The sequence below is a fragment of the Typopeltis vanoorti genome, chromosome 21 (genome assembly GCF_054136105.1).
Source record: "Typopeltis vanoorti isolate ZY-2024b chromosome 21, IOZ_Tvanoo_1.0, whole genome shotgun sequence".
In the NCBI taxonomy this organism is placed as follows: domain Eukaryota; kingdom Metazoa; phylum Arthropoda; class Arachnida; order Uropygi; family Thelyphonidae; genus Typopeltis; species Typopeltis vanoorti.
In genome coordinates this window covers 14,671,416-14,684,439 of record NC_143569.1, presented here as the reverse complement: position 1 = coordinate 14,684,439, position 13,024 = coordinate 14,671,416, and positions in this window count along the sequence as shown.

Here is a 13,024-nt window from a genome sequence, read left to right as displayed (position 1 = left end):
CTTTTAGATCTGTAGAGTGTTTCATGGCAAATAAGAGGGATGGCCTGCACTTGAATTCCATTTGGCATCCGGAGCTTGGAGAAATCAGTTCTCGGAATGAGACCTAACACAGAGAATCAAGGAAACTAGATCATCAAGGGAGGAATGGGAAAAATGTACGTGAAAGTTCAGATGTGATATGTGATAAACACACGAAACCTTCGAACATGGTTATGCATGTGGCGAAGGATGGAAAATTATGCATTGGATTCTGGCCTTTTAAGTATGTCTGAGGAGGGAAAAGAGAAAATTCTAGAACATGACCAAATAGATTTCATATCTAATCATAAGACTAAGCTAGGTTGTAATTTGTTGTCTATATACAAATGCCAGGAGCATCAGAAACAAAGGGTTGTCATTGCTTTATTTAATACGATGTCGCCTAATATTCTTGGCATTAGTGAAACAAGCCTGTAAATCAGATATGATAAGTGGAATCAAGTGTAATGGGTGTATTATTTTTAGTAACGACAGAACATGTAGAAACTGATGAGGAGAGAGAGCATTACTAATGATATCTGATGACTTAAGTCCAGTTTTGGTAGAGACACAAGAAAACAATGATGAAAACAATGAAATATATGGTAGGGAGTTCCTTCAGACCTGTCGGCTCAGTTGTAGGGGACGAAGAAATGAATTGCCAATTTGGTTTTATGAGTATCAAACGAATGATCATTATGGGTGACTTTTATTTTCCAAACACTGATCTAGAAGAGAAATCTCATGATAAGAAATATGATGATTTTATTGAATTGCTGCAAGATAACTTTTTCAAGCAGCATGTGAAAGAAGCAACTCGAGGTCAAAGAGTATTGAATTTCCTCATGGCGTCAGAAGGGGTCTCGGTTAAGAATATGGCTATTTTACGACCAATTGGTGATAGTGATCATGCTGTGCTTTCTTGGGAAGTATCTAATTCTATTCATGCTCCGATTAAAACTAGTTGCAAGCTTAAGTATTAAACTGGAAATTATGATCAACTTAATCTTTGGTAGCATGGCATCAATAACAGAATGGGAAAAATGTCAGCATTTCATGGGAATCTTTGAAAAAGTACTTAAATGAGGCGTTATCAGTATGTAGCCCTAGAGTGTCAGAATAATAGATATGTTGGGAGTGAAATAGATATGCAATCTTATTAAGCAAGAGATCTACCAGAAGAAGATGATGTCGAAAGAATATCGTGAGAATAAGAGTGACAGGTGCTATGAAATATATAAAGCTCAGGCCAGAAAAGTAACGAGTACTGTGAGGAAAGCTAAACTGGAGTTTCAAAAGAAATTGGCAATGCAAGCTAAAGGAAATCCAGAAGAATTTTATCGTCATGCCGCAAGCACAAGAAAAAATGAATGTTATAGAATAACTTTATTGAATGCAGTTGTCACTCGAATGTCGGAAGCTATTTGATTGTTCAGTTAATGTGCACTTTCTTTGCTAAAATATATCAACCAGGTGTATGTAACAAGGTGCACAGTGCTACCGCTATATTGAATGAGGAGTTTCAGTTTCATGAAAATGAGAATGAAGAGCTGCTGCATAACCTGGATAAGAATTTGTCTTTAGAGACAGATGGAATATCAGCCCGTTTTCTAAAGAATGTTCAGTTGAATTGGCTAGGACTTTCACTAGTTTGTATAACTTGAGTCTCAGCTTAGGAATACTACAGGAAGGGAAGGAATATATGATCTTTCCATGGTACAAAGGTGGTGCAAAATGGGCTTAACTACCGAACTATCAGTCTTTCTGGTGTGTGAGTGAAGATTTTAGGGAAAATAGTAAGAACTCGCATACAGAAGTGCAGCTAAACATACTATACTCTGCAAGTAGCAGCATCGGTTTACTAAAGGTTCGTGTTTTAGCAATTTGCTCATAATTTATAACAATGTTACGGCCAATTTGTATAAAAGGAATGGATAAGTATGATAGTGATGGATTTTAAGGCAATTTGATAGGATACCAACGAAAGGCTGTTGTATAAACTGGAGTATATGGGATTACAATATAACATCTAGACTCGGATATCAGAGGATGGTGGATTGAGAGATATCAAAAAGTGGTTACAGCTCATGTGAATCTGTCAGATTTAAGGTGTGTGTGTGTTATGTCCCATCGAGTTGTTTTCAACTCCTGGTGATCCCACAAACATACACACCCTATTCAGATCTTTACCATGTCTTTCAGAATTTCCAGCCCAGTTGCTTCTTTAACTCCATCCACCTATCTAATTCTTAGTCTTCCTCTTCTCCTGCTTCCATCAACTTTAGCAAGCATCGTCATCTTCTCCAGAGTGTCATTTGCTCGCATAATATATCAGACGTATGATAATTTTTGCTTGATGATCATAGCTTCGAGGGAGCAATGTGGATTTATTCTGTTCTTTTTGAAAAGATCTCTTGTTTTTTCTTTCTTGTTTTGGTCTTCTATTTGTTGGCATTCTTGGTTAAAGTATTTTTCCTTGTTTCTTCTGGCTTGTCGTTGAAACTCTGCATTTAAATCCCATACTTCCTGCAAATTTCCTGTGGTCTTCATTTTCCTCCTTTCCTGAGAAGTTTTGATGGCATCTTCTGACAGCCATTTGGAGTTCTTCTTACAAATTGTTGGAATTTTCTTCTTTGCTTCTGTTTTAATTATATCATTAATCTCTTCTCATAGTTCATCTGATTTTCTTTCATACAAATTGAGTGTGTTGAATCTGTTCTGTATGATAATATTCTATTCAGCGTGTATGCTTCCAAGATCACATCTGATGTGTTGTTTTAAAGTTCCGTTATTTCGCATGTATTGTAGCCACTAATAACTCATGGTTTGTTCCTTAGTCTGCACCTGGAAAAGTCTTGGCAGGCTGAATTGCGCTTCTCTATCTTCTTTGCCAAGTAAATAGTCAATTTCTAAATTGTCCATCAGGTGATATCCATGTGTATAATCTTCTTTTATGCTGATTAAAGCAGGTGTTAGCAAGGAATTCTCTGCACAAAACTCAAACAGTCTCTTCCCTGCTGTGTTACAAATACCTAAACCAAAACGACTTGTTATTTCTTATTCCTCATTTTCTCCCACACTTGCATTCCAATCTCCGATAAGTAGCCATAAATCTCGCTATGGTGTTGCATCTATCACTTCTTGTAACTTGCTATAAAATTCTTCAATGTCTTTTTCTGGTGCCTCTGTTGTAGGTGCATAAACCTGAATGATGGTCATATTCATTGGATGTCCACTCACATTGAGAGAAATGATTCTGTTGCTCACTGGATTATAACCTAATACATACCTAACCATCTTTATCCTGATCGACATTTGATACTCCATTTTAACGACTTGCATGTCCTGCATAATACACCTTATAGCCCCTTGAATGAAAATAGCCCATTCCTGTCAATCTAAGTTCACTTATTCCCAATATATCCAGCTTCTTGAGCTCCATTTCCATCTTCATTATTTCCAGCTTGCCTCGGTTCATGCTTCTACCATTCCAGTTTCCAATCCTGTGGTTTCTTGTGAAACAGGGAGCCTCTCTTTTCCAAGCAGCAACATCCGTGACCCTGGACACATCATAAAAACTAGTTCTACTATGGAAGCCCTCTGTTCTTCACCAGTCGCATGTTGGATGCCTTCCGGCCAGGGGGGTCTTACCATCCAGCCGCATAATAGTACTTTTTCGTTTTTGGCATGTTCATGGAATGTTCTTGGCAAGGTGTAGAGGTAGTTTGCCATTGCCTTCCTCTGGAACATTTTTCGACTTTCCAGTCTAGATCCGCACTGTTCTGTGAAAATGGAGGCACCTATGGAAGGGTGTGACTCTTCCCAACGCAGTGCGGTCTTGGTAAAGAAGAGGCTAAGTCTCTATATTAGAGACGTATTGCGCATATCTTTATCCTCGAATAATTTTCCTGTAACGAAAATTATCCCTTACCCCCGATTTAAGGTGTCCAGTCGTATAACTCGGGATTCAATCTGTGGGCCATTATTGTTCAATCTGTACATTAATGACATGAAGCAAGGTTTAACATCAGATTTGCAATTCTTTGCCGATGATGTGAAGATAGGCAGAGCAATTAGGGATGGTACTGATATTCCGCACTTAAATGATTTGCATAGGCTGGAAATTTGGGCAACGATAATGGTTGTGAGTTTAATGGAGAACATTGGCCATGCAAGCTAAAGAGAATCCTAAACAGTTTTTTAGATATGTAGCAAGTAAAAGGAAAAATGTACATGGCAGAATGAGTTTAAAGAATGCCGATGGTATGGAGATAACTGAATCAGTTGATATAGTTGAGTTACTGAGTGAGCACTTTGCAAGAATATATCATCCATCATCCAGGTGGTGACATTGCAGAAATGAATGTACCAGTAGATTATACGGGAATTGTGGTGAATGAAGTGGAGGTGAGTAGTCTATTGCATAACCTCAATGTCAATACACCTGTGGGACTGGATGGTATACCAGTTCGTGTTGTGCCTGAAGCGATTAACGAATTGTCAGTACCATTGACCATTTTGTTTAATTTGAGTCTCGGGTCTGGGTTAGTCCCGAGGAGGTGGAAAGAGGGGAAAATAGTTCCACTGCATAAAGGTGGTTCCAAGACTGCCGTTGTAAATTACTGACCAATTAGCATATCAGGAATCATTGTCAAGGTCTTAGAGAAATTAGTCGAGAAAAGAATACAGGATTGGATAGATGAAAATGGGATATTGTATGGAGGACAACATGGTTTTGTGAAGGGTAGATCATTCCTCAGTAACTTGTTCACGTTTTATAACACAGTGACAGCTGAACTGGATATGGATAATGGGTTTACAGTGATTCTACTGGACCTTGCCAAGGACTTTAACAGGATACCACATGGAACCCTAATCAGTAAACTGGAGCAGGTGGGGATAGATATATGGTTGGAGAGATGGATAGGAGGGTGGTTGATGGAGAGATACCAGAGAGTGGTTTATTCAGGAGTTAAGTCCAAAAGACAGCTTGTGACTAGTGGTGTGCCGCAAGGCTCTGTTCTTGGACCACTACTTTTCAATTTGTTCATCAATGATATAGGAAAGGATCTGAGAGGAAGTGTTCACTTGTTTGCTGATGATGCAAAATTGGGTAGAGCAATTGTGAGTGCACAAGATGTCAAAATTTTACAGGATGATTTGGATAGTTTGGAGGACTGGGCTAGGAAAAATGGATGTCAATTTAATGTGGCAAAGTCTAAGGTTATGCACTTTGGGGTGAAAAGAATAGCAGCAGTATATCGCATTGGTCGAACTGTACTCCAGGAGATTGATGAGGCCAGGGATTTGGGAGTGTTGGTGGAGAGGGATTTGAAGTTTACGGGGCACATTGCAAAAGTGACTAAATCAGCTGATCAATTCACTTGGCTTCTGAAAAATACTTTAACATGCAGAGACAAACAAGTTGTTGTTCCTCTGTTTCGAGCCTTGATAAGACCCCATCTGGACTACTGTGCCCAGTTATGGGCACCAGGGTTTCTTCGTGATGGGGAGGAAGTGGAGAGGATCCAGAGACGAGTGACCAAGATGATAGCAGGGCTGTGCAATGAACCTTACGAGAATAGGCTGAAGATTTGTGGGTTGCATAGATTGGACAATAGGCGAATGAGGGGTGATTTGATTGAGACATTCAAATTACTGAAGGGTTTCTATAAGATTAATCCAGAAGATATTTTTGTAAATAGGACTAGGGGCCATACATGGAAGCTGGGCAAGAACGTAGTTGACAAGGGTGTTAATGCTAGGTTTTTTACTTGGAGAGTGGTGAATGAGTTGAATAAGCTTCAAGAGTCTGTTGTGGGTGCTACGACGGTGAATGAGTTCAAGGCGAGGTATGATAGATACTGTGTCAATGTCGAATAGTTGTTCTTGACATGATGTTATGGCGTCTCTTGATGAGTCTGTCGACTGCTTGGAGTTGCCCAGAACAACAACAACAACAATAATAATAATAATAATAATGTTAGTAAATAAAGTTATGCAGTTTGGCGTGATTAGATTTCTAGCTGCTTATTATATTAGCGGGTTATGCTACAAGAAACTGTGGAGGCAAGAGAATATAATGCATTCGTGAATGGATAAAAATTTGAAGTTCAAATGTCACATAGCAAAAGTTGCAAATACAACTCAGGGAAAAATTGAGCTGTTAAAACGAACCTTGACATATAAGGATAGGAAGCCATTTTGCATCTTTATAAGGCTTTAATAAGACCACACCTGGATTAATGTGTACAGATTTGGTCTACCAGGTTCCAAGGGGGATAAAGAAGCTTTGGAAGGCGTACAATGAAGAGTTACAAAGATTATATCCGGATTTAAATTATGAAGACAGATTTTGAGTATGTGGATTTCAGACTCTGGTTAACAGGAACAAAGAGGGGTGATATGGATAGTCTATAAACCTTTCAATAGGTGTTATAGGATAGAATCCGATGTTATTTTTCGTCATATGGAAGGTAGGAAGAGAACATCAATGGAAGTTAAATCTGTTCACAATCAAGAAAGAGGTAAGAGCTAGGTTTTTATCACATAGAGCAGTGAGTGAGTGAGTGGAATAGTTTGCCTTTATGGGTAGTGAGTGCATCCAGTGTGACAAATAATAATAGTATCAAGGTTAGGTACCAAAATATGGTGAAATTTGCAAGCATTATTCTGTAGAATGAATTCGTATTAAATATAATTTATAGTCTTCTGCCAGTCATTTTTGATTGAATCAGGGAGGAGGTTGACTGCATGCTGATCTGTCCAGAGTCTAAACAGCTTTGCCAATTCCTCTGTTGGAATGAAGGATATTAGTGGATTTATTTTTATAATTTATTCCTTTAGGAGACTGAATAGGCAGTTCAATCTCCACTGGTGCCCAATCAGAGATAGCTGGCCCACGGCTATCACTAATTAAGCGGCAAGCAGTGAAGAGTGACAGCGCAACAAGTGCCTCCATCTCGTGGTCTCTAACCCTAACACTCGCATTTAATGTCTGAAATAATGTGGGTTCTACGGTCGATTTTCTTGAGTTGATGGGACGAAAAACCCGAGTTTCCGGGAGGAAAAACCCGCTTGCCTGTGCCAGTGATCGATTAACTCGGGAACCGGTCGAAAAAAGGCTTAGAAAAATTTCCTCTAGTCGCCGACTAGACTCAAAATCAAGTCTTCCTTCGTGCGGCCAAGCGCCGTGGTATGCAAACGTCACATCCACTGAGTGACACAGGCTCTTAGTTAGATAGGGCTAAAAATGGCCTCGCCTACTCCCTATATATACGGGAATAAAAAGGGAGTAGGCGAGGCCATGTGGATGTGACTCAGTGGATGTGACGTTTGCACGCCACGGCGCTTGGCCGCACGAAGGAAGACTTGATTTCGAGTCTAGTTGGCGACTAGAGGAAATTTTTCTAAGCCTTTTTTCTACCGGTTCCCGAATTAATCGATCTCTTGCACGGGCAAGCGGGTTTTTCGTCCCGTAAACTCAAGAAAATGATTTTATTTTTAAAATTTTTTTTATTTATTCCTTTATTATGTTTTAGCATATCTAGTTTTAAAACCAGAGAGAGAAGCCTTATGATCATATTGCTTTATTGCAGTTAGTGCCTTTGATTCCCTTATAAGGAGTAGGGGAGTCATTTTTACCCTATCTAGGTTTATTTCAAAGGTAATATATTTTATTATGTAAAGGGAGTACGAAAGATCGTTTAAGCAATGTCTATCTTTAGATGACTGAAAGACAAAAAATAAACAGTATATCTGACCTTATGCAATTAAACATAACTGACCCAAACTAATACTCATATTAAACGGCTTACAGTGAAGATAGTATGTAGGCTCCTGACAGGTGTCTGTACATTCTCTTCACAGAAACATTGATTAGGTAAGCATGAAACAACATAATGAAATCTTTGATTTTCAAATGTAGTTCGTTATTAATCCACAGGAAGCGTAGAAATGAAATAGGTGTCATAAAATGTAAAATGCCCGTACAAGTGCAGTTATCAGGAGATGTATCATAAATCCGTTTGTCATTGCTTCAAACTCTCCAGAGCAATTGACACTGTTATTGTTCTGTTACTGTTCTTGTTTCAAAGTTTTTGACTTCCAATCGTAGTCACCAGATTCCTACCTATGGTTAATTTTTCATTTAATTTTTTTCTATTCTACTATCACCTGACATTGCTATGTGAATAAACTACACATGGTTGTTCTACACAGGAACGGATTTAGGCTTGCTGAGGCCCTAAGCTATACAAAACCCAGATTCCCCCCTACTGTCTTCAGTTACATCAGCTAGTCTTTTTGATTTTTTATTTGAGGCCCCGGCAGATTGCGAGGCCCTAAGCTGTAGCTTTTTTAGCTTTATCCCCCTGAATTTTAAAGTCCCATAACATCTTGGCATTTTCAATGATTTTAAGTGTATTTTACAAGTTTTAAAACTCAAGCTCCAGTGTATTGATTATACTACCCGATCATGTCTTTGTTTCTAGTCAATATCAGTAATCTTGCTGCAAGAACTAATAATATTGCATATTCTACCTTCTTTATCTTTACACAGTCGTCATTTATTCTTGATACGGATATTTTAATTCTTCGGATTTAGTACATTCTTTCGCAGTGCTTCTTCTGAGTAGCAAGTATCACACCTTCTGTCTCTTTCTTTATGTTACCCTGCTGAAACCATTGTTAGGTTAAGCGACTGCTAAATTTCCCCTAAATATCCTTCGAATATATTCATCATAGAGTTCTTTATTCTTTCAACCATCTGATCTCCTGGCCATATTTTTCTCCTTGTACTGTTGAATCTACTCCATTCACTACATTTGTTTTGTAAGATTCAATTAACTTTTTTGTGTGCTTTCGAATATTTAACGCTCATATTTCTTCTAATGTTTGTTTGACACCGAAAAGACAATATCTTCTACATTTCATGGCTATGTATGACGGATACACATCACTAAGTGGATGCAAGGCATGATTCACAATCATTAATTTTCTTTCTTCACGCTCAAGTTCATGCAGATCAATTTAAGTCCAATCAATTATCCTTGTTCATTCTGATTATAGGTATGGCCTAGGTATTAATTGCTTTTACAGTGTTGCTTCATTCAGTTTGGACTTTAGAACTTTTCTAACTCTTTTCAGATATTCAGAATCCGTTTTTATTTGATGTCATCCGACTTTAATCCAGCTAGAATTGAGATTATAGTACAACTACTGTACTATAATCTCATTATAGTACAAAGATTATAGTACAACTACTGTACAACAACCTGTGGTTATAGTACAACTACTAACAGTGTTCACTTGGTAGTGAGTTTGAAGCCATGTGGTGTGAGATGCAGTCTAACAAGATCAATTAGTAGTGAAGTGTTGTTACCGACCTGGTGGATCGTTAAAATCATACTTAACAGAATAAATTAAGATTATAAATTAAGTTATAAGAGAGCAAATAATTTGTAGTCCTTTATTTTAGCACACAATGTTTGTGCTTCATGCTGAGTTTCTTTATTAAAATTTTCATTATTTAAAATTTCAAAAAGTGCATCATAAATTTCTCCTAACTGATATCTTAGAGGGTGGATTGCATTAATTTTATTATCCCATCGCGTTTCTGATGGCTATTTTAATGTTAATTTTTTTACGAACTTTAAAAGGATTGCCCAGCGTTTGTAAGAGAATGAAAAGAATTGTATATTCCTTGAATAATTGCAAAGAACTAATTGCATCTGCATTCACTTTGGTTGCATCGTTAATGATTAAATTTAGAGTATGAGCAGCACATGGCACGTAAAAAGCTAGAGGATTTTTGTTCAAAAGCAAATTTTGGAGCTCATATTTGCCCCATTGTCATACCCTTGACCTCTTATGTCTTCAATGGGAGTGTTCCATTTTCCCAGTTGTTCCATTATTGTTGCACATAAACCACGTTCTGTGGAATCTGATATATCTGCAAAACCTAAAACGTTTTCCCTGATCTTGTCAATTCCATTGTCACAGGAAACAAAGAGAATAATAATGGTCATTTGTTCTGTTTTACATACATCAGGTGTGCAGTCTAAAATTATGGAATAATATTTAGATTTGCGAATTGATAATAAAATTGTATCCCTGATTGCGTTACTTAATGTTTCCAATATTTCATTTTGACTGTCTTTACTCAAACGGTGTACTCTATTGTTTCGTTGTAGGGCCCTTTCAACATGATTTTCCATAATGGGATCAAACTTCCCAAAGAGTTCGACCAATTTTAAAAAATTGCGTTATTTCTTTCATATAATTTATCAGATGATTCGCGAAAAGCTAAATTTCGGCTACCAAGGAATTTTATAATTTCAATCAAGCGTTCTAAAACACTCGTCCAATGTTTTTTTCCATTTCATACATCCTTTGAGTCTGGAAATCAATAGTAGTTTTGTTTTTTTTAATTTTTATCAAGTTCCTTCCATTTTAAGAAATTTTTCATGTGAGTTAAACTAGTCTCATGTCTATGTAAAGTTGTACTTACATTTCTCCAATCGTTATAACCTTCTACAAGACTCAGTGGGTGATTCAGTTGATTCAGTAGGTGCGACAAGTTTGCAACAAAAGCAAAATACAGAATTTAAAGTTTCGGATTAAATGAGCCATGTTCTTGGCACGAGCTCCCGTTTTTCATTTTTTTATTATAATACGTGTCACCAAATTTACGACCATATGTATCTCTGGGATATATTATATTTTTATTTTGAACAGGCCATTTCAATTAAAACAACTCGTAATTTTTCATCAATATTTCCCCGTTCACTTGGATCTTCTAAATTCACAGAGACTAACAATGTGTTAGTTTCGTGGTCAACTACAACTAAATCTTGTTGTAGTTGACTAAATCCTAACTATTTTTCACTTAAATCATGTTCAATTATCTTGTTCAATAGTTGCAATAGTACCTTCATACAAACTGGATGATGTGCACGGTTCTTCAACTCTGATTTCTGATGTATCGAGTTGGTTACAATCTGCATCAGAATATTTTAATATTTAAACAAATATATCAAGAGCCCCAGTTTGTTTGTTAATATCTGCTTCTTTCGCAGCGTGACGCTTATGATTTTGTGCACCGGATAACTTTTTTTTTTAATTTTTGATTCCATTTCTATTTTATACCTACAAGAAATTATTACACAACACGACACAGAGACGAAATAATAGTCCGCACTGCGCTACTGTCAGTAGCCTACTGAGATGCGTACCATATGACTGGTTAACTAGCAACAAATGTTTTGTATGAAAATTCGTTTCTGCGCATAAACACTGTTCACCGTTTCACTTAGGTAGCCTGCATTAGACACAACATTCTGCAGGCAAGCATTTAGCCTGCTCTGGCTGTAAAATTGTAAACAGCCGGCTGATCAAAAAGGCGGCAACATAATTTTTTTTTAAAATTTTTATTCACTGTATACGGCCTCATTTATTTTAATATTGATCATTGTAAGAATTTTTTTGTTTTTATGATAACAATTTTGTTTCTTAAAAATTAACTTATGAACTGTTCCCTGGCGGAGGCGCCCCCATCGTTGCGGCTTCCTCATGCTCTGCATGTCCGCTTCCGCCGTCCCTGGGCACAGAGATACTGAGCTATGATAAGTACTGTTTTTATAATTCCATGTAACTAGGTAGAATGATGAGATGTTTTCTTTATTCACCTTTGAAGATGCATTTGATTTACTAGGACCATCAAGGATCCTTTCAGATGTTCAAGTAATTAAAACGTCTAAAAATGGTAATTTTGATTCTTTTCTTTCTTTATAATATATGTAATTTTATAGTACATGTACATGCCATTTAAGATTCTGCATGAGATCCAATGGAAAAACATATTGAATACGGTGGACAATATATTGGCCACAGAATGTACATATATGTAAACTTTACTAGGGTTCAAAAGAAAATTTCAATTTTTCTTCTCAATCCACTAGTCAGCTCTTAAATGATAGAATATCTTGCGGATCAGAAGTTTTCAACTAGATATTCCAGCCACCGAATTACAGCTTTATAGAAATCAATAGTTTCCGTATAGTAGTGTGATTGCCTAATCCACTTTAATTTCCTGAGCATTGTTCGGTGACATTTTCGTTGGGAAGAGTCGTCATTAAATGCTTTGGTCAATTGCTACACAAAGAAAGTTCTGTTTGTCCGTTCAAGACTTCTTAAGTGTTTCCTGACAGACTGTCTCAGGAGTATAGTTACGACTCTTAGAAAAGCAATGTGGGTTATTTTTTCACTAAATAAACATCTAGAATCATCTCTTGAGAAACCCATTCAGGCCTTCTGTTTCAAAAATCACGGCTTCAGGCACAGGGGCACCCACAACGAGCCGTTTATCGAATTCCGAAAGAGATTCTTCATTTTCCCATAGAGATCAACTCAATTGACGATTAGTGACTAGCACTGTTCTGAAACAGTTGCCAAAATATGCGGTAACTCACTTGATCAAGGATTTTGGATATTATTCATATTCATATTATTATTATTATTGATTGTTGTTGTTGCAATTATTATTATTTATTCTACTGGCACTTCCATAGAGTCTGAGGACTCATTGCGAGAGACCCAAACTATCCATGCAATATCATACCATTAACAGAAAAAATACTCTCAAATGACTCTGGCAACTCATTCCATTCACTCGCTAGTCGTGAAGCGAAAACTGTATAGAGATAGCCACTTGTTTTGCCTCGTTACAAAGTACTGAAACATTTACCCTTCATCAATCTTATGAAACTCTTTAAGTAACTTAAAGGTCCTTAAGTTTACGACCCCTTTTCCTCCTCTGTGCAGTCCACATACTCTAAATCTATCTTCACAGGGAACATGACACAGACCACTCACCATTTTATTTACTCGCCTATGGATCCTCTCCACCGCTTCCTAATTCCCTAGAAACCCAGATGACCAGATCTGAGCATATTAATCTAGATATGTACATATTAGGACCTCATGAAGAGGTATAACAACTTTCTTA